A 27749-nucleotide genomic window follows, 5' to 3' on the forward strand; every position below is an offset into this window, starting at 1 on the left:
TGGAGTCCCCAACTCAGTAAGAGACTGTAGGGGGACCTCAACTCAATGAGAGTCTTAGAGGGAGCCCCCAACTCAATGAGAGACTTGGAGGGAGCCAGGTGACTCAATGAGAGTCATAAAGGGATCCCCTAACTCCATCAGAGCTGTGGATTGATCCCCCAACTCAATGAAAGCCTTGTAGGTAGTCACCAACTCAGTGAGAGCCTCAGAGGGAGTATCATCTCTGTAAAAGCCTTGGAGAGTGTCCCCAACTTAATGAGAGTCTTTGAGAGAGCTCCTAACTCAGAAAGAACCTTATAGTGAGCCCCCAACTCATTATTACCTTGGATGGAGTTCCCAACTCAATGATAGCCTTATTGGGAGTCCCCTACTCAATGAGAGCCTTAGAACTCAATGGGAACCTTAGAGGGAGCCTCCTAACTCAATGAAAGACTTACAGGGAGCTTTCAACTCAATGAGAGCATCAGGTAGGACCTCTTATTCAATGAGAGCTATGGAGGTAGCTCCCAAGTCAATGACAGCCTTTGAGGGAGCCTCCAATTCAATGAGAGCCTTGGAGGGAATTCCTAACTCCATGAGAACCTTGGAGGCAGTTCCCAAATCAACAAGAGCCTTAGAAACAGCCCCTAACTCAATGAGAGGCATGTAGGGAGTCCCCTACTCAATAAGAGCCTTAGGAGTCCACAACTGAATTAGAGTCTATCAGAGAGCTCTCAACTCAGTGAGATCCTTGGAGGGATTCCCCAACTCAACAGAGTCATGGAGAGAGTCCACAACTCAATGAGAATCATGGAGGTAGCCTCCAACTTAATGACAGCCTTGAGGGAGCACCCAACTCAATTAGAGCCTTGGAGGGAGCCACCAGCTTAATGAGAGACTTGGAGGGGCCTCTAACTTAGTGATATCCTTGGAGGGAGCCTTCAACTCAATGATAGCCTTAGAGGGAGCCCCAAACTCAGCAAAAGACTTAGAGGGAGCCCCCAACTCTGTAAAAGCCTTGTAGAGAGTCTCCAACTCAATGATAGCCTATTTGGGAACCCCCTACTCAATGAGAGTCTTAGAGGGTTCCCTAAGGTCAATGAGAGACTTGGAGGGGACCCTATCTCAATGATAGCCTTGGAGAGAGCCCCCAAGTCAATGAAAGCCTTGGATGTAGTACCCAATTCAATGATAGCCTTATTGGGAGCCCCCTACTCAATGAGAGCCTTAGAGGGTTCCCCAAACTTACTGAGAGCTTTATAGGGAGCCCTCTACCCAATGAGATCCTTGGGGAAAGTCCCTGACTCAATGAGAGCCTCAGAGGTATCCCCTCACTCAATGAGAGCCATGGAGGAAGCTCCCAACTCCATGAGAGCCTTAGAGGGAGCTCCTAACTCAATCAGAGCCTTGGGGGAAATCCTCAACTCAATGAGAGCTTTAAAGGGAGAGCCTTGGAGGTAACTCCCAGTTCAAAAGAGCCCAACGCATTGCTAGCCCCGCCCCTTTTCCTACTTTTGCAGCCTGTGAGCTTGAACCTATTTTGTAGCTAAGGAAACTGAGGCTGAGAAATGAGAAAGCCACAGTTACTATTAGTCAGTGACACGGGCAGGTTTTGCAACATAGACTATACCATCACACACCCTTTCATTTATTTATTCATGAATTCAGTCATTTTCCAAACGATTTATTTACTTTTATTTCATGTGGGTGCTGGGAATTGAACCTGGGTCTTCTGAGGTAAGTAGTGCTTGTGAACATTGAGCCATCTCTCCAGCTGCAGACACCATTTTATTGTCTAATTGTGTGTTTGTGCATGCATGTGCATGCACATGGAAGCCAGAGGTTGACATGGGGTGTCTTCTGTGACCCTCCATGTTGTAAAAGCATTTTTGCATTTGTTTATTTATTTTGTGTGCATGTATGTATACATGTATGTCAAAGCATGTATGTGGAGGAGACCAGAGGACAATGTGCTAGAATCTGTTCTCTGAGTCCAGAGAATCAAATTGTGGCTTAGCTGCCAGGTACTTTTACCCTTAGCCATGTTATCGAATGGCTCTCCACTCTTTTTGTTTATTTTTGTGGCATTTCTTTCACGCAACCTAATTTGGCTAAGCTGGCTGGTCAGTGAGCTCAGAGACCCCTCTGTCCTTGCCTTCCCAGCATGTTGAGTTATGGACAGTCACTGCCCAGGTTAACACTGCTGCGACTGGCGTTTTGCATGGGTGCTGGGGCCCTGAGCTCAGATCTTCATGCTTGCATGAAAAACACTGATGACGCTTTTTCTTCTGCCACCTGGCATGGTCACTTTTGAAGAGTGTTTCCCAAAGGGGCTCTTAGGGACTGTGGGGAAGGGGCTGAAAGTCTTAAGGCAGGTATGGGTAGCTGGAGACTTCACAGTTTTCTCTGCTGCCCTGACCAGCTGTAATCAAAGCCACCCTACAGGGGGGACAAGAGACAAGCCTGCCTCCCTAAGCCTCAGTTTCCTCCTGTGTCACATAGAGCCATCTATGAGAAGTGCCACCAGGGGGCTGTCGAGAGACGCTGCAGGGGCAGGTGCCCCCACCAAAGCCTCAGCAGGAGGGGGTCTGTCTGCCTTTGTCTTGACAGCAGGAAGAGGGGGAACGGGAGGGGGGGTGTGAGGCCAGGCTCCCCCCTTCTCCTGCCCAGCAGCCCAGATGAGGTGGCTGTGTGGGTGGGCGGGCAGAGGCTCTGGGGAAAACAGTGAGTCACCGCCGGCCAGAGCCTGAGCGGAGCGTGTCCCTCCGGCTGGAGAGAGCGGTGGCGGCAGGTTTCATGGGTAATTATGTAATTTATGAGTCTCCGGGCTCGGGCTCGGTCTGAGTCAGCCCGGCTGAGTCGTGACCAAGCTGAGGCACAGCAATAAGAGGCGCGTGGGCACAGGCTGGATCTGGAATCTGGCCTCTGCCCCTGGGGGCTCAGCTTACGCAGAAGGAGCTGGAATGGGGGTTCATGTGAGACCCCAGAATGATAGGAAAGGATACCTTTTCCTTAGTCAGACTTTGGGGCTGGCACACGGGGGTCAGAAGTCCATTTGTGGACCCCTGCTTGGGATGTTGCTTTCAGCAAAGTGCTTCCAGGACAGAGGCCAGAGACATCCCAGGAGGTCCCTCCTGAAGCAGTCCAGACCATGCTGCTAACCCCCATCCCCAATTAACGAAAGCCCCTCTGAACACAGACACGTAGGCATGTTTACATTTTATGATACATGTTTATTATTCAAAGGGCTCCACACATTGAGGCTTCAAAAGCCAAGAGCAGAGATCTTTTCTTCTGCCCAGCCCCCTGTGTCTGCCTACTCACTCCCCCCACCTGGGCTTCCTAAGCAAGGGCTGCTCAGGTCCTGCTGAGATCTGAAATGCAAGGCTGGGGGCGGGGCTCAAGAGTAAGAAGCAGGGGACATGGGGGGGCTCAGAGGAGGATGGCACAGGGTTTGGCGGGGGTACTGGGTCCCCCTGGGTCCTGGATGGTCCTGGTCTTCTCAGAGGGGCATCTTCTCCAGTCAGACATCTTCATTGTCTTAAGCAGGAGATGCAGGGAGGAGAAGGCCTGAGCAGCTCCTGTAAGACGGAAGCAAAGAAGGCATCAGAAGGGACTTCAGGGTTCTCTGGGTCATGCCAGCACCCCATAAGCCCTGAGCCACCTGGCCAGCCAGCACAGAGACCTGTGTCCCTCCCTCACTAAGTGGCCTTGGTATGCATTCTAGCTTAGTCTCTATCTGCAAGGAGCCACCAGCCAGGGCAGAGAGCAGATGGTTATCCTGGGCTTGTACAGGTGGCCAAGCCCATCCCCCTTGTCCTTGTCTTCCCACATTCTCTCTCCCTGTTGGCTCATCCCACCATGCCCTCCCCCTTTCTATTTTTCCTGGCTAAAACCCACCACAGACACCACCACACCCGGAAAGAGATAAATAAATAAAAGAAAAACAATCTCAACTGTGAAAAGCAGTCCAAATCAGAATTCTTTTCCGGCCTGAGTTAATTACACTTTAAACTGGCATGTTTACTGATGGGGATTTCGAGTTAACAGAGACGCCCCCCCCCAACTGTTTGTACAGTAAACTTTGCAGGCTGGCGGCTCCCCCAGGCCTTGGCAGCCCTGCAGCTCTGGCTACCCTGCCTGCCAAGGAGAGCGTAGCAGAACCATGTATTTTTGAGTGTTAGAGAAAACGAAGCTGTCGCAGATGGCAGGATCGGGGTGGGGTGGGGTAGGGGGATGCAGGGCTGGGATGTGTGCCTCCAATCCCATTCTGTGCATCTTCTACACAACTTCTGGGCCCCTTGTGCCCTGGGAAAACCCCATCCTTGTTCCAAGCCCTACAGGAACCAAGTATAAGTCCTGAGGGGCAGCCACTTACCGGGCCCACAGCTGGCTTCAGGTCAGGCCTCAGGGCTTGTTCATCGCCATAGCTGTCCCATGGGCATACCCAATGGGACTGTCCCAACCTAGGACTAGTAGTGCGGATGGAACGTAGGTGGAGCTCCTGAACATCATCTACTCCTGGGGACCAATGCAGCGTCACCTGCCTACAATGGAAAGACAAGGCCAACGAGCATTCACAGAGCCTTCTCTGTATGCCAGCTGGGCAAGTACAGGCGCACATGCAAACAAGTTCCCAAAGGCCCCTCCATAGCAGCGTCGATAAAGGATCACATGATGAACATCCGAGGGCAAGTGAGATCGTGAGTTGGGCTGGAGCAAGAAGGCTTCCTGGAGGGGGCAGGGCCTGGGGCAGCCTGCCCTCCCTCGGGGTCCCTCGCACTCCCAACCCTGCCACCTTCATTCGGAGGCTGTTGTTCTGTGATCCGCTAGCTGCCCTCCGCGTCGCTGGGATAATGAGAAAATGATGGACGAGCTTCCATCAGGCCCCATGTCCCAGCCCACCAGCCTGTCCTCGCCCATGACAAATGGTCCCACCACCTCCGCAGGGTCTTTTCAGCAACCCCGGCTGTAGCATTGGTAACACTGCTGGAGATTTATGTTGTCTTCCTTGACTGTTTTTGCCATTCCTCGTTTCTTAATTTCTTCAAAAAGGTGTATTTTTATTTATTCATTTCACAAACACTGTCTGAGTGCCCCCTGTGAGCTTCCTCACAGCTGTCGATCCATCACCTCCTGGTGTCAGCATCTAAGCCCATGTGATCCCAGGAAGACAGGTATTTTCTGAGCATCTACTATGAGCCAGCCCTAAGGGGACAGAGGTTCCCAAAGCCCTTCAAATCTTGGCAAAGAAACACTACTGACTCACTAGATGTGGATCTAACTCCAAGTCCCCACCCCGTAGGGACAGGACCCTACAGTCCTGAGTCCTTAGCTGCTCAAAGATGTGATAAGAGATATTAGCCAGGAAAGGGCCAGACTCAGGGGACTCAGTCAGTCCCTGAGGACCTTATATAAGGAATGACACCTTTGGAACTGTTCTAGTCTACCCAGAACACAAGCCAAGAGGTATGTAGCTGGTCCATGCAGCTCTCCAGCCTCTGACAAGATACAGCAGGCTCAACGCATGCATGTACACACACGCACACACACACAATGACAGAGACAGCTAACGCAAGCCTCCAGTAAGCAGAAGCAAACAACAGCCAATTCAGTCCTGATATTTAGCATCGGCAGTGCCCTGGGTTTTCTGATGGAATAGGCAGCCCCATCTCAAGCCAGACATGAATAAGAAAGGAACCAGGTGAATCAAAAGGGGACACAGAAAAGCCTGACAGTCCTGGCAAGCAATGTCTTGGGAAAAGTGAGCTTGCCTCATTGTACAGAAAGTTGTGGAGACCAACTCAACGAGTTGTCTGTCATCTATGGCACAAGGGGTCATTTTTAGAAGGATATGGGCCAGCATAAGCAGAAATGTTAAAAACACATAGCCCGGAGCCCTGTCTCCAGATGGGTGACCTTGGAAAGTCACTCAGCCTCTCTGGGTCCCAGCAAATTCCTCTTTGTAAAATATAACCTGCTTTCCTCATGGGTCACAGATACTGAGGACAGAGTACTAACCACCCCCCCACACACACACACTCACTCTCTCCTTAAAGACAGTAAAGGGCTGCACCACCGGCTCCGCCCCATCACATCCAGAAGAAACTATGGGATGTGCAAACTGACTCTAAGATCTGCCAGGCGTGGAGAAACAGCCTGTGCCCTGTGACCTTGGTACACCAAGTTTACTCACTATCCTGGAGATAGTGAATTCTCTGAACCCTGAAGTGCCCCCAGGGACTTCCTGCCTGCCTGCCTGCTTGGGGGACAGACATTGTCACTCTACTCACTGGATGAGAAAAGCCCTTTATTTGTCTTTTCTTCTCCTCAAACAATAGATAAACCTAGTAATTTTACTTTTAATAAAAGAAAGTCTGCATCAAGTGGGAGGGGCCATCATCTTTGGGTCTGCAGCGAATCTGCAAGGGGCATGCTGCGGATTGCTTGGCATCCCAGCTGACATTCCGTTTCCTGCATGGTACTTGCATGGTGGGTGAGGTACCTGGGGCTTTCCCCATCAGTGGGGAAGGGGCGTGGGGTGGCCTTCCTGCTGATGCTGTGGCATGGCTGCGCTTACATTGGAGCAATTAAACTGGGAGACCAGCAGCGGCCTCGCACACATTTAATATATTCCAAAGATGTGTCATTAACAGCAATTTCCATTTCCAAATGTTCCCATTTACTCAGGTCCATGCATAAAATATTAGCCCTGACAGCAGATCAGGCCTGCTGCACAAGGGACTCCACAGGGCCTCTGGCTCACCGCCACAGAGGCATTCATGGGGTGGGGTGTGGGGGTTGTGCCTAGCTGGATCTGCAGCCTAGCATGGGGGGCCCAGCTACAAGAAAAGCCTATAGACTTCGCTGGCCTGTCTGCCCCCTATTGCAGCAAGTCTCAGAAGAGTGATATTCTGGGGGGTAGGGTGGGAGGTTGGGGGACTGGAAAACCAAACAGCTTCTAACAAATGCAAAGGCTATGCAAAACCCAGCTTCCATATTTATGGAATCAGCCACCACATCTTATGGAATTCCGGCTTCATGCTCACCACTTTCCTGGGGATTAACCTAATATGGTTTCTGCCTATGGGGACTCTATTAGTCAATCAGCACGCTTCATTATTCTGTCACTATAGACCTGGCCTGAATCCTAAGGCTTAGAATACAACAGAGGATAAGTCAAGGAAGTGAGAGGGGAGGGAGGGAGAGGAGGGAGGAAGGGAGGGAAGGAAAAAGAAAAATGCAAAGGTCTGACCGTGCCTTACAGCTTGGGGAGGGGGCACTGGAGAGCCTGGAGACCTGAAGACAGTGCTGGGCAGTTTGGGACAGCAGGTAGCTTGGGAGGAGCAGCTAACAAGCAGATTGACAGACAGTGCATGGGGAAGGAAGGAGCTGGATAGCTGTTGCCAGCCTGCTTTCCATGGGACTGCTGAGCAAGGGGCATGCCAACCCCCTTGGAACCCTGGATTCCCGTGAAAGGGGCGTGCAAGCGCGCAGGCTGAGGAAGACTACGTAGGGAAGGGCAACCACGACCGGCTCCCAGAGGGAGGGGCATGGGCGGGCCTTCTGAGCAAGAGGAAGAGAATGAAGAGAGACCCCATGTCAGGTCCAAGTGAGAGTGGACAGCCAGCCTTTGGGCAGGACTGTGGGGAAGCGGCGATGTAGAGGGGAGGGAGATACTGCCCTCGGTGGGCACAGAGGATTTTGTTGCCGAGGAGGCCCAGAAGAGGAGAGAAGCCCACAGGGCGGAGCCACCAAGTGAGGGTGAGGCTTGTACTGGTGAGGCGAAGAAAGCCTACTCAGAGAGAACTTTGCCTCCCCGGATGTCTTCACTAAACGCCAAACGCCTATATCCTGTATCTCAAAGGCACGCCCAGCCTCTTTCTGAGGTGCCCCAGTCTCCAGGTCAAGCCTCTATGGCAAGCTCTCAGGAGCCTGACAGAGCCAGAGTGCGAAGACGGAGAAAGCATGAGCTAAGGACAGGCCAAACCCTGTCTATGTCTGCTTCAGCTAGGGAGACACCTGGGGTATCACTGCCTCCTACACTCAAGGGGACAGACATTCTGTGCTGTTTCCAACAGAGTGGAACTGGGAAGGTCCAGGCCACAGCCTCACACACAGACTATGGTCAATCAACACAAAGGCTTCTGCACCTGGCGTCAGCACCTCACAGCAGAAGTGGTCCAGGGTAGGATGTAACTCAAGGAAGAGCAGACATCTCAGAGACACCTGTTTCAGGTATCACCAAGCAGCGTGAATGCTCCATAGGATGCCTCTTCCTCTAAGATGGGCTTCCCAGCCTCCACTGGGGCGATGTGATGCTCTGACTCAGGAGTAGCAGATACATGCCTGACCATCAAGCTGTGTCTAGAGGGCCAGGAAAGAGTGTCCCTCCTCTGACACCCAGACTCACAAAGGTGAGATCCTACACTAAAGAGAGGTGAGCATGGATCGCACCATCACGAGGAATGGAAACCCATCATGGGCTATTTGTGCAGCCAGCTGGCCTGGTTCTTTCCCAAGTATTATGCCATTTCTCTAAGCGCTCGTGGTATTAGGAGGCACTCCAGGTGCAGGGCATGCAGGCATGCAGCCCTCAGTATAATGCCGTAGATAGGGACAAACACCCACTCCTGTGGCAAGAGGCATGGTGAGATTCCGGTCATCCATCGCACACCAGGCCAGTGCTTTGTTGGTGTGATCCCAGGAAGCTCCTCAGGATGGATGTGAAGCTGAGGCTCGGTGAAGAGGGTGACAAGTGTCATACAGAGTCCATGCATTCACCTACCGATCAGTGTTGTGGCACCTGGTATATATACACTGCCGAGTAACAGGAGTGACAGGTGGTATTGAAAACAGGCCATCTGTGTTATATTCGTCATTAATAAAGCGAACTCATCACAGACAACCTCTCCTCAAGTACCCAGTGTTGACTGCTGCATCCATGGGGTTCGCATCACCTCCTGAACCTGTCCTGAGGAAGGGGGTGGGGTAGACATGAATGGTGAGAAGAGTTCGACACAGAGAGCACACAGCCTGACCCACCCGGCCCAGGTCCCCGCCGAGGCAGCAACCTAGAAGCACCACCCCATCCCCACCCCCAAGGGGGGCTGCAACTCCAAGAGCTTCTCCAAGCTGAGCGTTGATACCGAGAAAAGATCAACCATGTATTATTCGAAGTCAGCCAAGCGAATATAACACGGTCGATCTCCCTTCAAGTACCAGCAGAGGTGCTGAGGTAGTGGCATCCTGGACGCGGCTGCAGCGGGCACCGACGGCTAGTGGACCAGGTGAAGTACATTAGAAACAATTACTTTCCAGCTGGTCGACCATCCGTCCCATACCCCAGAGCAAGACGATTCCATGTTCTTCCCCGAGGTGCCGGGGCCTCCATTCGGCCTCCCTGGAGGGATTTGATACCGAAAAGGGGTTCACCGAGCAACATTCGTCCTCCAGATGCAAAGTTGCTCGGGTAACCTCTCTCCGAGTACCAAGGAGAGGCTGGACGCTCAGACCAAGGCCGATGCTTCAAGGTGGCTGTGTTCCCAGGAGACTCATCCTCGGAGCCCCTCAGAGTTGGTACCTCCCCATTCAGCCAGAACTGCTCCACTACCTGAGAGCGACTATCCCATCCCTCCCCAGTGTGCCTACCATCCTCTCATCTCCTCAGAATGAATACCTGGAGTGCCCCCCCACAGCTCCACGAAGTCGACTTCGGGCCCAAGCAGACAGAGGCTGACACTGAGCAGGGGAAGCGAGCACAGTGCATGAAGTGAACACAGAACTCTGCTCACTCCCAACTCTCCCTTGCCAGCCCTGGAGATGGGGAAGTCCTGAGGCCCTGCTTGCACAGCTTCCACCCTCTCAGTGAGGATGTCTTCCAGAAGGAGCAAGGAGGCAATGATATCCACACCCAGAGAAGCTCCTCTTTGGGCCCAACTACCCTGTGCCCATCCCCCCACACACAAACAAGCACCCCCACCCTGGCATCCCTCACAGGTGGTTTAAGAAGTTTCAGTAAGAGCTGCTGGAGCATTCAGAGCATAACAAAGCAATTAAAATGTCAGTGACAAACACGGAGGGAGGAGAGGAGGAACAGTTCTAGCACACACTGAATGGTATCTCTTCACACACTATAGAACAGCTCATCTGAAGGACCCATGCAAGCATGCCACAGGAGAGGGCTAGCCCATGAGGGCCAGGACCCGATGAGTGACCACAGGGAACCTTTAGAAGGTGGGCATCCTGGGAGTGGAATGCAGTGGAGGCCATGGGGAATGAGCATTCCCTTTACGGCACTTGGTCGTAGGTGCCCTGATCTGTGGAATTCTAGGCTTGGGTGGCATGGGGGTGGACTTCCAGCCCTTGGAAATTCCTAGAAGCATAGCAATTGGCCAGCCGCATGCAGTCCATCATAAGACATCACGGGCAGCTTCATCTAGGTGTTCTAGAAACTGACCTGTGGAGCAGAGGCTCTTCTCTGAGCTGGCATCATCTCTTGGAAATGTTCCTAAGAACCACACAGTGGCAATAATGATAGCTCGTGGAGATCCAAGGTCCAGTCAGCAAGCATGCTTAGAACTGTCCAGGTTCTTCCTCCAAGCACCTGTCCTGGAGAGGGCTCCAGCCACCGACTAGCTCCAAGACAATGGTGTAGCCTCTGTGGTCCTTCGACGTAAAGATCCTTCTGGAAAGAGCCACCAAGAAACCTGGTCACCTCTAGAGTGGGCCAGAAAACAACGAGCCTTCTTGCACTCCAGGTGGTACATTAGATCCTGGATCCATCAACTCTTATGATGACCTCCCATATGGGGCTAGCCTCCAGAACATAGGAATCACCAATAGAAATAGCTTAAAAGCTAACACCGGGAGCTGGCAACATGGGAACCCAAAGGAAGGTAGCCCCTAGAATGTTCCAGGTACCAACTGCTCAGGAGAAGCAGACCCCACCAACCACGGAGCCAGAGTCTTACCTGGAATGTCCTTTGAGGCGAAAGGAAACTGAAGAGGACTGCTCGTAGGGTACACGCTCCGGCACTGGTCCCCATTCACACCCTCCAGAGGACCCTCGCCAGCTTGTTACCACTGGAGTCAGCACATTGGTCGAGGAAGCACTCTGTCAAGCTTGGGGACAGAAAATAAAGTTTAGCCACACAAGGGACCTGCATTGGGACCAGATCTTCCTACTGGCCCCGCTGGCTCCAGTCTAAGCACATGGATTTACCCATCTGACCAAAAAACTGCACCCGCATTGATTTTCATTAAAAATGCTTTTGTTTTTTTTGGGGGGGGTAAATTCCATTAAACTAATCCAATTCTCTGTTTAGCTTCCTTGACTGTGCTTTTGAGCCATTCTCATTTCTTTTATTTCCCTTGTTATTTTCTCAAATCATTTTCATTAGGATCAATTCTTTCCCATTTAAAAATCTGCAGGAAGATCTAATTCCTCGATGTGCGCTCGCCTCACAAATATTACTGCTCACAGCCGCCGCCACTATCGCAGCCTGCCTCTTATGGCTGCTGTGTCTACAGGGTACTGTTTCCCCAGGTCAAATGTCGTAGCTGAAATGTTATCAAGAAAATTGGATTCTTCTGCCAATTTGTAGTCAATTGAACACATTTTCCACTGAGCCGTTCTGGTAGCTTGTGGGGTTGTTTTGTGATTATTTTATCACTATTATTTAATGTAAAAGGGATGAAATGCTGGTTGTCTCTATTCACTTCCTAACCCATCCAAAAATGGAGAACAAGGTTTGGCAAGAAATAGGGGAGAGGGAGAAGCACACAGAGTAGGATGAGGTGTTGGGGAGGAAATGGATGGAATGTAAGAGCTCCTGACCTAGAGAGTTGGGAAGAAGAACAGAGAGAAGGTAAGGCTGCCATTGTCCCTGACACAGTCAAGTGAAAGCCCTTTTGGTCAAGGTGTCTTCAGAGTAGAGTAGTCGCCATGTCTGCGACCTCAGGGCTAAGTGCCAGTGTGACAAATCGCTGCCGAGCAGACACTGCATGTCTTCATGGGTCCCAGAGACCCCACATCTGGTCACACCATGTTCTCTGATCCACACCTTGCCTGTCCACACCACATCTCCATCATCCATTCTAACACATGCCACACACGGAGACCCAGAGCATTGCACCTCATCCCCAAAACCACCCCAAGAAGGCTTTGATACTCAAACAAAAGTTGCCTTTGTGTGATTCAACATCAATAAAGCGAATTCACCAAGGGCAACCTCTGCTCCAGAATCAAGCGTCAGCACAGGCCGAGAGCAGCGCAGGGCGCCTCTTCCCCAGGCAGCACTGCCTCCCTCGGCTCTGGCTCCCTGACTCCCACCCGCTCCGGAGGCTGGTGTTACCTCCAGTGAGCCCCCAGGTCCAACTGCAAAACAGCCTCTCACAGACTGGCTTGCAGAGCTCTGTCCTGCCTACAGGTGGAAAGAGCCTTATATAAATGCATCATGGGTTCAGGCTTTGGCCAGCAATTGGTCACTCACCCAGAAGTGCATGGATACCAAATCTGAATCCCAAAATGTGTCTCCCAGAGAAGGAACCATGACTTCTCTGTGTGGTAGGGTCCATGCGACCCACCAATGGAGGCTGACCTAAAAGTGGGTGACTCCCTCTCCAAGGCAGCATCCTGAGAGGACAGCAAGACCCCACAGACAAACCAACAGCATCAGGGAGTACAAGGCTCTGGGACCATCCTCCATTCTCTCCAGCTTCTGAGCGACCACAAAGGGGGTTAGACAAAGAAAAGACATCAAACTGCCACTCATTCAACATCATCCGTACCGAGCACACCTAAGGGCACTAGAGACGAGGCTTCTGAACTCAGTGACCCTGCGCTGCAGAGGTTGGGAAGAGAGTCACATGGTAACTACATTTATGCAGCGAGCGAGCATCATTATAAAGATCCAGTGGTTTTCCAACTTTCCCTAGGAAGGCCAGGCAAAGTACTGAGCACACATTCAGTGTGTTTACATACCTTATAAGCAGCCATTAACGCTCTCACACAGACAAATTGAGGCACAGACAGATGACAGGCTGACTCATTCAAGGTCACACCATTAGCAAGCAACAGGTAGTAATGGATGCTGCCGATTCCTCTCCTTCACAAGGACACTGGAGTCAGAGGAAGGACATCAGAATTCCAACACCACTAAATGTCACCATGAGATGCCCTCCCACACTCCAGTCTGATAGCTGGTTCTACTTCCTAGAGATCACCCCGGGAACTAGAACATGAAGAAATAGTGATGAATGAATGAATGGATGGGTGGATGGATGAATGGATGAATGGATGGATGGATGGATGGATGGGTGGATGCCTTGCATTCAGCTATCTCCACCCACCCCAGACTTTCTCACCTAAGTACAGTGTTCTACCCAATGTGCTCTTCTTTATATAACAATGGCCAGAAAACCAGAGTCACCTAAAATAGTTGGTGTCATTTTTAGGCACTCCTACTTTGACAACCAGGTGACATAAATCCCAGGGGCAAAAAAAAGTTCTCAGTACAGGGGACACTCCACTTCCTTCCCCTGCCCAGACACTGACAGAACTACCCTCCCCCCCCAAAGAGAAGCTCTCCCAGGAAGATTTTAGTGCCGAAAGGAGATTGGCCATGTAATACTCATCATAAATAAAATGAACACACCATGGACAACCTCCGTTCGAACACTTGATTTCGGGAGCTTGTGTTGGCATGTCCCAGGCAGCAGGCCTGAAGAGGGAATCCCTAAGGCCGAAGGGTTAGGCAGATGGCTACACATTCTAGTCATAGGACACATGCCCTATGGCCTGGAGCTATTTCTCGTCTCCTGCATGTGGTTAGTATCCCTATCCAGAAGCCATTGCTCTATTGCATAGGGGTTTGCCAAGGCCACACAGGGTGTGTCCTAGAGAGCAGGGAGAAGGCCTCTTATCACAACAACATCCAGAGGGACAGAAATGCCACTTCTTCCAGTGAGCCCAGAGGTGACGGCATGCCAAGAGGGCTGATGGGAACGCCCGTGTAGATGTGTGAACAGAATCCCTAGCTCTGAACTTCACCTTCCCTAGGGTGCTTGAGAGTCACATGTTATACCACAGAAGGCTAACTACACGTGATCTGCAAAGGGAAAACACTGAATGACTATAGAACACTTCCCCTCATTCCAAGCAGGTACCACCTCCACGAGTCCACCAGGGAACAAGGGACACACTGGGTGAGGACAGCATGTGTGCTCCTGTATCTGCCTGTGGTGAATGGCCCCTTCACTTACCCTGGAGAAGAGCTAACACCAAAGTCCCACCCTGAAGTGAGGTTCAACCCCAGAAATTCCTCCAAGGCGGGATTTGGTACTGAAAAATAGGTCAACCGTGTATGATTCGTCACGAATAAAGCGAAGGCAACACGGATAACCTATCTTCAAGCACCGCAGGTGAATACCAGCATCTCTTCTCTGAAGCTGGCTTCCTCCAGGAAGTCCCCCCGAGCACAGTGAACACAGCAGGTTAGTGCGTTGACTGCACGAGGGCTTGAGGATATAATATCACACACCCCACATCCAACCCTTTCCTCCCGGAGCCCACAGCCATCTAGCCGTGGCACCAATGCTGTGGATGCAGTGTCTAAGGGGGCCCTGCTGATGGAGGTCCTGGGTGCACAGATGTCATCGTGCCCATCACAGGAGTGGAGGGTCCCTAGCTTCACACTGGCACTGAGGCACACGGGAGTGATGCTCACTTCCTTTACACAGGCCTTGTGCCTAGGAATTCCCTGCAGAGCTCCCAGAGAGGCCAGCTCTACAACACCGCTATTCAAAACAGTGTCATCACTGAAGGCCAGCTACGTTATACCGCGGTGCAACTCTGACCCGAGTGTCATGGCCTCATCCCCTATGTTGAGCAAACTTTGAGGGTGTCTTCCTAAAGATAGATGTAACTTTGAGTGAATGCCCCCCCCAGGTTGTGAGACAAACAAACAAATTGACAAGAAGCTCGCGTACCTGCCCAATGATGGTGGGTCCTACGTCGGTGTCTATCCCAGAAGCTGGCATTGCAATTAGGCATCCTGCCAAGATAGAAGGTGACACTGAGTAAGGGTTCTGATCCATCTAACTATACAAATTTGTGATGCAGATGGTAACAGGGAGGATGGCAATATGATGGCAGCAGGTAGCATCTAAATAATAGGACTGACTAAACAATGGGACGGGCAGCATGGATCCTTTAAGCCAAGGAAAAAACTCACAGCAACAACAGAAGAAAGCAGTACCTTTTAAATGATACAACTAACTCTAATAAAGAAGGGATTAAAAATTACAATTGAGATAAAACTGATAGAGGAAAAACAATGGCAACGGGCTAACCCGGAAACAAGACCGCTTGGGGGAAACCTCCAAAAATCTGTAAAAACATTAAGTAGACATTCCGCCACAGCTTAAGTTGGTTGGTATATAATGCACAGCTACAAGTGAAATGTATGTAATGCATAATACAGTGTAAATGTGTATTAAGCAAGCTACAAGTGAAAATGTGTGTAATGCATGGCTACAGTGTAAGTGTGTATAATGCACGGGTACAAGTGAAATGTATGTAATGCTGGCTACAGTGTAAGTGTGTAATGCACAGCTACAAGTGAAATGTATGTAATGCAGGGCTACAGTATAAGTGTGTATAATGCAAGCTACAGGTGAAAATGTGTGTAATGCATGGCTACAGTGTAAGTGTATACAGTACAAGCTACAAGTGAAAGGGTATGCAATGTACAGCTAAAGAAAGGAAGTCCCTTGGGTGTTACCGAAGAGAACTTGAAAACAACAAGCTTTCGCCTGCCCTCAAAGGCAAAAGGTGGAAGGGAAGAGGGACGGAGTAAAGGGAGGGAGCTGGGCAAGAAGGAAGGGAGAGGGAGAGGCAAGAAATGTGTGCATAGGCCCAAGCAAAGTGCACCTGGACCAGAACTCTTCCGGGGAAATGAGAGAGCTCCACCCTGTCCATCAACAGGTACAGTGATTTCTTCTGTGGGATGTCAAAGTTCCAAGACAAAGATGGGAGAATGTATACCAGTCATGGAGTATGACAACCCTTGAGCCAAAAAATGGAGCAGAGAACATAGTGTGGGTAAATGAAACCCTTGAAGGACCAGGCAGGACCTACGGCTGTTCTAGCTGTGTGTAGGAGGCGGGGCAGTACTGCATGCATGGGAGATATGTACATGTGTGTAGAAGCCAGATATCCATGCCCATTAGCTGCCTCGATTGCTCTCTGCTTTATTTATTTACTTTCAATCTTGAGATAGGGTCTCTCAGTGAACCTGGAATTCGCTCCAGGAGTCTGTCACACTGGCTGGCCTTAAGCACCCCAGAACACATACTCTGTCTCTGCCCCCACCAGCGCTGGGGCAACAGGTGCACATCGCCATACCCTGGTTGTGTTGTTGTTTTAAATCAGTACTGGAGTCAAATTCTGATCCCCATGTTCGTTTGGTAAGAAATTTCTCAACTGAGCCATCTGCCCTCCCTGTATTATGACCACTACACCAAAAAAGAAAAGAATAAAACCAAACTCTCCAGTTCTGGGCTGATTATAGACAGACAATGAAAAGTTAGCAAACTCATAGAGAGTTTGAGATTAAAATGAAAACAAACGAAAGAACAGTACGAAACACACAGCTGAAAGAAACTGTGTCCAAATGCCTGTCAGGTTTCTAAAGAGGGTGAAAGGAACTCACAGGCACAAGACCAAATAGAATATGAAGTTTTGGAGAAATGGGAAACACTATACAGACATGAGGAGGACATTCCTAGAGATAAAAGACTTCACAGAATACAGTAAGTCCCAAATCTCTCCCCAAAAGTATACTCAGAACTGAGAGTGCAATGGACTCTACTGTAGCCAGGTGGAAACGCTTGTCTAGCATGCAGAGGGCCGTGGGTTCAATCTCTGGAACTACAAAGAAAAGGAGGACCGACTACATGATATCTAGACAAATAGAAGTTTTTTTTAAGCCACATCAACAGAGGCAGTAAAATAATATAGAAGATAGTGGAGAAGACTGCGCAATCTCAGAGGAAACTTCTAAAGTGGGCTGAGAATTCCATACCTAACTAACCTGTCAGTAACGGAGCTCTTAAACACTTGTGAGACTTACGTTCAGATTTTTTCCAACAGAAAAATTAAAATGCATAACCCTAGAGAAGCATGTGGCCGGAGTAGAAGCATGGCCATGTCTGCAGCTGTCAGGGGCGGCAGAGAAGCGGAGTCCCCACTACTTAATGCTTTCATATCACCCTTCTTAGTGGTGCTGGACTCTTTCAGGAGATGGCAGCTATTGCTGTAAAGCAAAAGGGAGAGATTTATCAAATCTTCCAAGCTCCTCCAGTTGTTTCTTTATGCTAAGCACAAGTGAAATTGTAATAAATATTTTAAATGAAATGATTTAGACAAAGGGCAGAATTACCCATGTGAAATAGTTTTCTCTCCACCTCCCTTTCCGTTTGTGTATATAGCTTGAAATTTCTTAAAGTTATTTATGCGTGGGTATAAACTTTTGTAATTTCTTTAATTTAATTTTTTTATATTGCTTGAATTTTTATCACAAGCATGCATCTTTTTCATAACTAGGAATAGGTAGGGTAAATACTCTTTTCACAAAGAAAATTAAGAAACAGAAAGTGTTTCTTCCCATTGTTCTCATTTAATGATATCTTCTGATACCCCAGCTGATAGGCATGGAAAAATCATCCACTAACTTATCTCCCCACCCCCCAAAATTGTTGGCACCTGGACTCCATTCCTGAATTTCCCAACATGTCTAGAAGTTCTCGCTGTATTTGCTAGCGGAAGAAGGGGTGGGATCTGTCACTTTTCTTTACAAGTAGATGAAAACCCAGAGATATCATGGGCATCACCATGTCCATGCCTTTAAATCCACAACATAGGTGTCTCCCTCAGTGCTGGCAACACCCTCCATGAAGGGCCTGGATGGAGGTAAGGAACACTGGCGGACCCGTCTGCTAGTTGCAGAGGCAACCACATATTCAAGGACACTGGTACAAAGCCAACATGAACTTGGCTTTCCCAAGATTGGCATCAGGTTCAAGGAGACAGCTGATGAGATGTGGCAAAGATTGAGCACGCATTGGGCATCATTAAAAAAGTGCAAACTCACCTGGACAACCTCCCTCTGAGGACCAGGAGGGACAACCTCCCTCTGAGGACCAGGAGGGACAACCTCCCTCTGAGGACCACAGTATCACTGCATCATCTTCACAGCTTGGGAGAAGCCTTTGAGAGTAAACAGGACACTGAGGATGAGTGGGCCAGTTGACTCAATTCCCAATCAGACCCATGCTGTCTGTCCAACCCCGGTTCATCACCCCAAAATTAGTGCCAACAGGAAGGTGACTTTCTGCCCTTGGCTTGTCATGCAATGTTTAGTAAGATGGTGGAGCCGTACCCATAGCAAACCACAAATTTGCAAAACAGGTTGCCCTGGGGTCGTTAGACGAACCTGTGCTCCCCATTTTAAAGACTTCACTTCAGGGTACAGAATGGCTGCTGATAATTCAGCATAGGGTCACACAAAATCCCGGCTCCCAGTCTATTCTATATCCTGAGAGTTAACTAACAAAAACTGCTTCTAGATGACTCTCCATGGTAGAGTTAGGTACTAATAAAAACAAAAGCTAGCCTGTGTAGTCAATATTTAAACAGATAGAATCCCCCAACAGCCCCTCTGACTTTTCTAAAAAGAAATCGAGGTGTCCTAGGGTTATCTTAGGGTTAGCTTGAACCCTGGGGGCTACTGTCTGTGAAGCATGCAGCTGGAGGGAGGCACTCATCACGTGTTCAGCCATCCAGAAACCCACCTTAGAAACAGCACTGGCTCAAGAAGCCTCTGAGGCAGAGTTTGACACTAAAAGAGAGGAGAGCCGTGTATGACTTGCTTAGATGGATTGAATTCATTACAGTCAGCCTCTCTTCAAGTACCACACACGGACACCGGCGAAGAACGTATTGACTCTCTCAAAAAGGTGACTGCATCCACTGTCCTGTGAAGAAGGGGAGGGACAACATTGGGTAGTGGGCCGAGCCGAGTGACATACACCTACATTAAGTGCATGCTCACCCGAGGCACACTTACCTGAAGAGGATGCTGATTACTTTGGATCCGGTTAGTCCTCCTGGATCAGAGGGGGCGCCATTCTCCAAGCTCCCATGGTGGTGTGGTGATGGCAGGACTATTATGACTGCTTCTCAAAGTTGGCATCTCACAGACTCTTCTGTAGAGAGACAGGGTATTTAGGTTAGAAAATCAGTTGATTGCTACACCAGCTAAGTAAGGTACATGCTTAGCAAAGAACAATTCAGTCACACACCCAGAAGAGAAGGGACTTCAGGTCCCTCATGGGAAGTCAACATCATGTCCACATCTGAAGTCAACACTTCAAGTAGGCTGTGATAGTGATGCAGCAGCTACCACGGATGCCTCATGGCATCTTATGTAAACATACACCCCTAAGACCACAGTTCATCCTGGTCCACCGAGCAGGCACAGCCATCAAGTCCATTGACACTTCCCCAAACTTGACAGGGGCTCTGGAGAGTCTTCTTAGAAAGGAATTGATGCTGAGGGTTGGTGACTAGGTGGCCCACAGGGTAAACAGAGTGCATGCCCCTCTGGTCAACCAGTCACACACCCTGAATGGTGCTGGCACCAACATCTCTTCTGGAAGATGGCCTCTTTTCAAAGTCTTGTAAGGTGACGCTGGTAGCAAAACCACAGCTGCCTCCCCAAGGCTGGCATGGCCTACAGATGGGTCAGATGCTCAGGTAACCGACCAGGTGACTTACAGCTAGCTCAAGCATACTGTCCGTGGCCAACCATCCATACTTGGCTTCTCTACAAGCTTGACGGAAACGCCATCTTTCTGCAAGCTGCCATCATGTCCAGGAAATCCTTAGAGGTAGCATTTGGTACTGAAAAAAGTGTTGTCCGTGAATGATTCGTCACAAGTAAAGCGAATCCACCACGAACAACTTCTCTTCAAGTACCACAGAAAAGCAGAGACAAGACAGACAAAGGGCCCCTTCCATTTCTCCAAGGGTTATGGTTTCCAACCACCAACCTGCAGGCAGATTGGATGCTGAGTGTTAGTGAGGTGGGGGACAAGTGTTCTTGAAACATGCTGGAGTGGGGCAGTGATGTTCACTTACCTTCCTTGCAATGATGCTGACACTGTCCCCTTTCTCTGAAGTTGAAACTTTCTTGGTTCCAGAATCCACACTGAGAAGGTTTCAAGATGAGAAGGGGAGGTCACTTGCTTCAGGTCATCAGTCCTCTGCAGGTATATAGACCCCAGGGTATGTGAATGGGGCCTTGGACTTCTCCGTGGTACACATTCAGTTAGCCACCAGACACATCAAGCTGCTGAGGGGAATACAGCCCAAGCTACTAGCATCCTTAGGAGGATCAAGGAGAAGCTTATTGGGCTCTTCATGATCCCAGGAGATCCACCACTCCTATTTCACTACTGCCTCATCTCTAAGAGATCACTTTCAAGAAGGACACTATCACAAATGGCTTACTTACCTCCTACAAGACACCTTGGACTAGCAGGACCATGTACCATTTCCAGATTCCAGTGGCTAACCACTGGGATGCTATCTATTCCTTAGAGGAACTTCCCAACGCTCCACAAGAGCCTGTCTCCTACCTTTCTTTGTCCCACCTGCCCCCATTGTTCCATAAGATATTCCACTGGCACAGTCCTTCATGGCTTCACTTCTTTTCCACAGCCCCCCCCCCATCCTGATGGAAACCTGGCTTTCCCCTAAGGACATGGAAATTTTTTATCTCATTTCCTACACCTCAAGTCTTTTTTCTTCTTCCTGTATAACAAGCATTTGTTGACACATCATCTAACTCCCCAGCATTAGTCCTATGACTTCCTCACTTTAGGTTACCTTTGCTTCCCCTCTCACTACCCTTTCAGACCCCTAAGGGCATTCATTGCCTTAGTGGGGAGAGCTACAATACCAGCAGGGATGCCCCTGGAGCCCACTGAGTCACTTGAGGACCATAGCTCAGAGACATCACACCTCTACAGCCTCTGGGCCCTCCTCTTCCTACCTGTCACTCCTGATGTTGGCTCATCCAGTCCCCACCTGGAGGGCACCCGCAGTCTCCATTTCACCACATCAGGACGACTTCTCATCCTGGTGATATTTTTATCAGTTCTCTGTCATCTGCACAACAGACCATATGGATTCTCTTATCACTGTCCTTGCATCAGACGGCTCTTCACAATACACTACACACTGACTCTCTGGTGCCTCCTTTTGAAATGCTTCTACCATAGATCTCCATCTAGTCCTCTTCCCACAAAGACTTACTGGTGAAAAAACAAAACTATGTTCCATGATCCATGGTGTCCCACCAAAATGCGCAGTCCATGTGGGAAAGGACTTCATCTTAGTGCTCTAATCCTAAGGTCCAGGGAGTATTCCTAAAAATGGATTGAGGATCAAGGGTCAGGAACATTGACAACACTCCTTGCTTTTGCCAAATGAACAACTCCCTCTGAGTCCAGCTGAGGACAACAGTCCTTTCCCCGACAAAACCAATACTCTCATAGAGGATTCAAGGTCAAGAAAGCAAACCTGGAGGGCTGGAGAGATGGCTTAGGACTTAACGTTCTTTCAGAAGAACTGGGTTCCGCTCCTAGAACCATATGGCTGACTCATAGCCCTCTATAAGTCCAGTACAAGAGAATCCAATGCCCTCTTCTGACCGCCGCAGGGTCCTGAATGCACGTACATATACTCAGGCACACACAAAAACAAAAATAAAAAAATAAAGTACATTAAAACAAGTAAACTCTTAGCATGCCATAGCCCAACCCTGAAGTCACAGCATTTGGGAGCCTGAGGCAGGAGGATTGGCTTTGGTTTTACAGTGAATTCCAGGCTAGACTCTGTCTATAAAAAATACAACTCAAACAATAAATGGGAGAAAAAAAATAAAGACAGCGAACTGGGTGGAAAACTGTCTTCATGTGCCTGGACCCCACTACTTCTTTAGGGCTGGGAGCAACCCAAGAAGTCACTTGGTAGGAAGGGAGACGAAACCACCTGAGTTCAGAGGTGTCCTGAAGATGAGGTGTATGGGCCACGGGTCAAAGACATCCCTAGCACCTGGGTTTACCTGGGCCCACCCTACTCTCACGTACCTTGGGCCAAGTCTGATGGTGCCCTTGTATGAAGCTGGCATCCATCTTGAACCAATTCCATTCAAGGATTCAACAGGACTGGTCATCGCAAAGGGACTATCATCCAGAAGGCGGGATCTGGGCTTCCCATCAGGCATAGGTATCATCTCTGAAGGTGAGAGACCCAGAGAACAGTGTCTTGCCTTATAACAGGGTTATGGGGCCAGCCTTCCTTTCCCAGAATCAAAAGACACCCTGGAAGCTAGGATCTACTCACCGGCTGGGTGCGATCTCCACCAGCAAGGAAAGAAAGAAATCCAGTCTCTTCCAGAGCCAAGCAGCAGTGCAGGAAGCTCCATCTTGGCACTGACTCCACCTCACTGGTGTCTACCAGAGCAGGAAGTGGACACCAAGGACAGTGACCTCAGTGAGAAAAAAAAAGAAAAAGAACAGGGCCAAGTTGGGTTGCCTTTCCCATACCTGGGGAGAAATCAAGTCTGAATTCCTGGGGTGTTCTTAAGTCGGACGTGACCCTGAAAACCAGACTGTTCCCAGGGGAGTATTTACAGAGGTTGTGACTACTTGTCTCCCCACTGCCTACCCACTGTGACAGGATTTTGCCCACATGCTCTGGACTGGGGAGGGCTGCAGTCCTGGGGTCAACTCACCCACTGAGTGCATCCTGGCACTGAAACCTGGTGGAGCAGATTGAACGAAGGTCATCAGAAAAACACATGGAGTTCCCTGTAAGCAGGACCAGGTTTCCCAGGGCTCTTCCTCATCAGCAAAATATCCAAGCGATGTCCTGAAGGAGATGCAGGGCCCACTGGAGGCTCACACAAGGTGCCCAATCTCACATCTCTCACGGGGGAGGACCTTCAAAAAGGTTTGATATTTGGAGATTGATATTCCAAAGAAGTTTTTAAACTGTGTATTTTAGCTGTGGCGAATAAATAAACATAACATTGATGACCTCAAACATCTCCAGGTAGTTGTGATAGGAAAACCAGAGCCTCTTGCCCACTGCCATCTTTGCTTTCAGGGGATTCTTCCCATGATGAATTGAATCCCTCGTCAGAGAGGTGCATACCCACAGCCTGAAAGAAAGCATATGAGATGACACCAGCCACTCACTGTTACACATTGGTTCCAGGGCCACATCTGGCCGGCCTGATAGTAAAACCCGTACCAACTAGAGCCAGGGTCAGGAGGTTCCATAAGGTAAGTCAGTTTAGAAAATAAGGACACCTCCTCTGGTTCTCCCTGAGAGACAAGGTGGACGACAGGAAGCCAGAAGTTGGAGGAATATCATAGAGGGGCAATGCCATCTTGGATAATACCTCTTTTGATAACGTGTAGTGTTGCTGCTGTCTGCAGGTAAGATTCCTCTGGCCCCAGCAGCTGTGACTCCAGGAACTGCTCCTTAGGATTAACTGGAAATGGAGGGTTACAGAGTCAGATGGTCTCAGTCATCAATAACACTCTAGTCTGCGGACCTGGTGCTGACAATTCTTTCAGGAGGCTGACATGGGCAGCCGCTCCCTGAAGGAGCTCTTACATCTGAGAAGCCCATGGAGGCATGATTTGACTTGAAAGAATAATCACATACATTTGTGCAGAAGGTGGCCTTTCACAATTGACTACAGGTTGATCGCCAAATGTAGCATATTGGCTCTAGGATGTGCACTCATGATGGGGGAGATGGACACACACGCCACAAGTAACACACAGCATCATCTCCAGCCCCCAGCAGCTATGTGTGTTGTCCACAGATCGGCAGCATGAGCATCACTTGAGAGCTTGCTAAAAATGCAGAATCTTGTCCCTCAATCAGAATCTGCTTTTTAACAAGATCCCTAGGTGATGAATATCTTAGCAGCACTGAGAAGTTTGAGAAACCCTACTCTAGCCAACAATTTATACAGCCATGCACACGCTGAATGAATGTACACACGCACACACACACACACACACACACACACACACACACACACACACACACACACACGCTGGGATGAGGTGAAAAGGTGTGCTGTTGACCACAGTGTCTTAGTCCAGATATCAGATATGCCTAAGATAAGGTCAGCCCAAAAGAAGCCATGTGGTGTCCACCACAAATAAGCCATAGAACAGAGAGTGACTTAAAGCAGCAGTGGCAGGAAGTGTCCGCATTAACACCTATATCTCCCACAGGAAGTCTGTGCTCAGAATGCATGCTAAGGAGAGTGGGTGCTGGACCTAGAAGCCCCTGGTCAAGCTCTTGCTAGCTAGAGAGATGCTTGACCCCAGTACCGCCCCAAGGAGTTCTTCCCAGCTAAGACGTAAGAGCAAGAACAGACAGGTGAGTTATCCCCCAGTATCCTCTAGACCAAGCATGACGAACCAAGCCACCAAAGCTATTGACACCTCAAAGCTGTCAGTGTGAGAGCACACAGGGAGGGGGTTGCATTCTGAGGTCACTGCATTGGTTAAGAAGGAGCCTCAACAAAGTCACCCTCTACTGGTGCGGGCACCAGTGTCTGCCGGCTGAAGTCAGCACTGTGCTCTTGCACCCTTCTGAAGCAAATTCAGATAACGGAAACAATGGTTGTCCAACATCAATCGTCATAAATACAGAGACCACACTATGGACAGCCGTTCTCTAAGTGTGCCGGAGAGCAACAGCATTGAGAAAACCTCAGCATCTCCTCCAAAGCCAGGGGCTCCTCTAGCATGGTCTTCCATGGTTAGTAGGTCAGTGTCACTCAATGTGACACACTTGGAGAGACAGTCACACTCTCAGGCAAGAGGCAGGGGTCTGAGATCGATGTCATATTTTAAAAAATCAGGGTTTTCCAAGTCATGAAAGCTGTGCTATCCTACCATGACCAAAGCCATGTAGGTGGCACCACCTAGGAGCCCCTGGATCCTTTGGGTGAGGTCCTGAGGTGGGAGCCCAGTGCACCCACTCCACACCAGCTGTTCATTCTCTTGCCCTCTGCCCAAGGAAGATTAACCCATGCACTTCTTACAGAACTATCTTGGCATCCAGGAAGTCCACCGGGGTAGTATTTGATACTCGAAAAGAAATTGTCCTTGTATGATTCATCCAAAAAAGCGAACACACCAAGGATAATTTCTCTTCAAGTATGAAACAGTAGCAGGGCAGGAACACCAGCATCCATTGGCCTCCTGGGAGTGGCCACCGCTCCTAGCACCTGGCTGCACACAACACACACATGCACCATGCATGTGTTACTGACGGCTCCTCTAAGCACCAGGTAGGTGAGGCACCCATAGAACCCATTCCCCACTCAGCATGGCAACCTCGCAAGGGTGATGGTGGCTGGGGTCAAGAATCCAGGTACTGTCATCCTAAGTGAAGCAAGCATTCTGGTGGCCCTGCTAACCCCACTTCATGGGGTATCCTGTTCCAGAAGCCACTGCTGGAATGGCTTCACTACAGAACAGTGCAAGCTTCCTTGGTCTCATTGTAAATCCAGCAGAAACTCTAAGCTCCAACACCCACTCGTGTACCTGACAGAGAAATTCTGTCTCGATATTGACTCCCAAATCCAAGGAGAGGTTTGGATAACACCACCACAGCTGCCACTAGTCAGCTCGCAGCACACAAGAGTTTTGGCTGCCACATAAGAAGTGATGAGCCTAGGCTCTGTGCTTAGCCCTATGAAAGCCTGATCTCTCCCAGTCCCCGTAGCCATATGCAGGAGACCCCAACGTGACTCCCATGTGACGCATGAGACTACGAGCATAGCACGACGACATCCTTGTCCAAGGATGTGCGATGGGAAGTGTCAGAGGCAGGATCCAGGCGCAGGAAGCCAGGCTGCAGAGTCTGCGCACTTGATACTGAAAAAGTGGATGACCCTGTACGATTCGACATGAGTGAAACGAAGAGGACAGGGATAACCACTCTCCAAGTACCAAAGGTTGGCCTGGAAAGGAAGACCACTGCCTTGGGTGGACTTGCTATGTCTTCCAGGTGGGGTCCTGGGAATGAATTAGATGCTGAGGGTTAGCGGACCACGCCACACACACCAAGCAAGAACATGCACACTCAGGTACTACGTCACGACAGAACATCAAAGAAAACCAAGAAACACAACAAAACAAAAACCACGGCCCACACCAGCACAAACTTGGCCATCAGCCTGGGCTGGGGACTGCCCACCTGGGAAGCAGGGACCCAGGCTATACACACAGTGCATGCTTTGGAACCCACCCACACAGAACAAGGAGAGGAGATGTTCCCAAGGCCTTTCCTGGAGTCATCTTGCAACCATAAAGCCATCAGTGCAAAATGGAGACCCAGGAAGCAGTTGGTCACACGCAAGACAGATACACACGGTCATGCACACACATACCACATCCCTCGCTGAGTGTGGACTGCATCCAAGATCACGTTTGATACTCACAGAGAGCTTGCCCTTGTATATTCCATGTCAATAAACCGAATATACAAAGGGCAACCTCGCTTTAAGTACCAAACAATAGCATGGGGCAGGTTCCGCTCTAGCATTCACAGGGTCAGCCTCGTCGCCCGGGACTTAGCCTGGGGGAGGGATGGGAGATTCATAATCAGCCGACCAGGTGGCAAACACCACCTGCCAGATGTGTGCCCACTGGTCAGCTCTCCATCCAAGGAGCTTGGGCTGGGACATAGGGGGGACCTTTCCTAGATCTCTCAGGAAACACAGAACTCAGTTTCCTGCTTTCTGAGGGACTATCTGGCTAGGACCACAGTCTTTCCCTTAGTGATGGACCATTTGGTGGTACAATGCACACAGAGGGCAAGAGGACCCAATGAATTCATACAAGAGATAAAACCAAGGTCCTTCCTGCCTCCCTAAGAGTCATGGACATGAGTGTCATTCCTAGGACCAGACCCTGTCCCCCTAACTCTGCCAGACACTAGTATAGGACAAAACTAGGAGAAAGTCAATACTATACAGGAGTCAAACTCGACATGCCACTGAATGATGGAGGGAACCATTTTCCTCCTTTGGGACCGCTTCCCCAGAGAACAGGCAGTAGCTGCTAAGGGTGAGAAGTGGATTATGACCAGGAGAAACACTCACTTTTCTTTGGCAAGCTGGTCTGCTTCATTAGGTGGGGGGTTGTTATAGATGCCTCCCTCTGTTATAGATACAGTCACAGAAGACCACTCGATAGGAAGCAGGGGCTACAAACTTCAGCCTCTTCCCAAAGGCAGGTACCACGCCCAGGACATCCCCACTGGGAGATTGGTGGATCAGGCCTGAAACCATTCAAAATAAAAGTGAGTCCCTGTGACACTCCATCACTGGTATCACAATTGTGATAGCCCAACATCACAGTTTCCCTTCTAAGGTTTATGCTGTAAGCAGGAAGACTCTGGAGATGGCTTGCTACAGACAGATGTCAGGTCTGTGTGCCACTGTCCTTTAAAGAACAAGCCACTGTTGGACTATTACACTCAATGCAGGTGCAATAGGCATGACTCCCGCCCCCAACCCCCAACACCATGGCACAAACCTGAGGGTGCCCTCTAGAGGAGAAGAATCAAGCACCAAGGGACAAGGAGGACCTAAGAC

The 27749-nt window shown here is 49.7% G+C and overlaps 1 long non-coding RNA gene across 6 annotated transcripts; it reads right to left on the reverse strand.

The window, feature by feature from the left end:
- Window positions 1-3191: 3191 nt before the first annotated feature.
- Window positions 3192-24100, reverse strand: LOC121139243. Of its 6 annotated transcripts, XR_005876111.1 has the most exons (12): window positions 21629-24088; window positions 21362-21474; window positions 21099-21214; window positions 19345-20307; window positions 19110-19248; window positions 18835-19017; window positions 18135-18250; window positions 17115-17297; window positions 14971-15035; window positions 10953-11103; window positions 4358-10666; window positions 3192-3560 (listed from the first exon to the last, which is right to left on the reverse strand). It is a non-coding gene; the product is annotated as an uncharacterized LOC121139243 (long non-coding RNA). The 6 variants fall into 6 exon arrangements; XR_005876108.1 differs by having other exon boundaries at window positions 10953-17297; window positions 19345-19945; window positions 20183-20307; window positions 21629-24100; XR_005876107.1 differs by having other exon boundaries at window positions 10953-17297; window positions 19345-20094; window positions 20183-20307; window positions 21629-24100.
- Window positions 24101-27749: the final 3649 nt, after the last annotated feature.

This window comes from Mesocricetus auratus, unplaced genomic scaffold, assembly GCF_017639785.1.
Source record: "Mesocricetus auratus isolate SY011 unplaced genomic scaffold, BCM_Maur_2.0 Super-Scaffold_15014, whole genome shotgun sequence".
Lineage (NCBI taxonomy): Eukaryota > Metazoa > Chordata > Mammalia > Rodentia > Cricetidae > Mesocricetus > Mesocricetus auratus.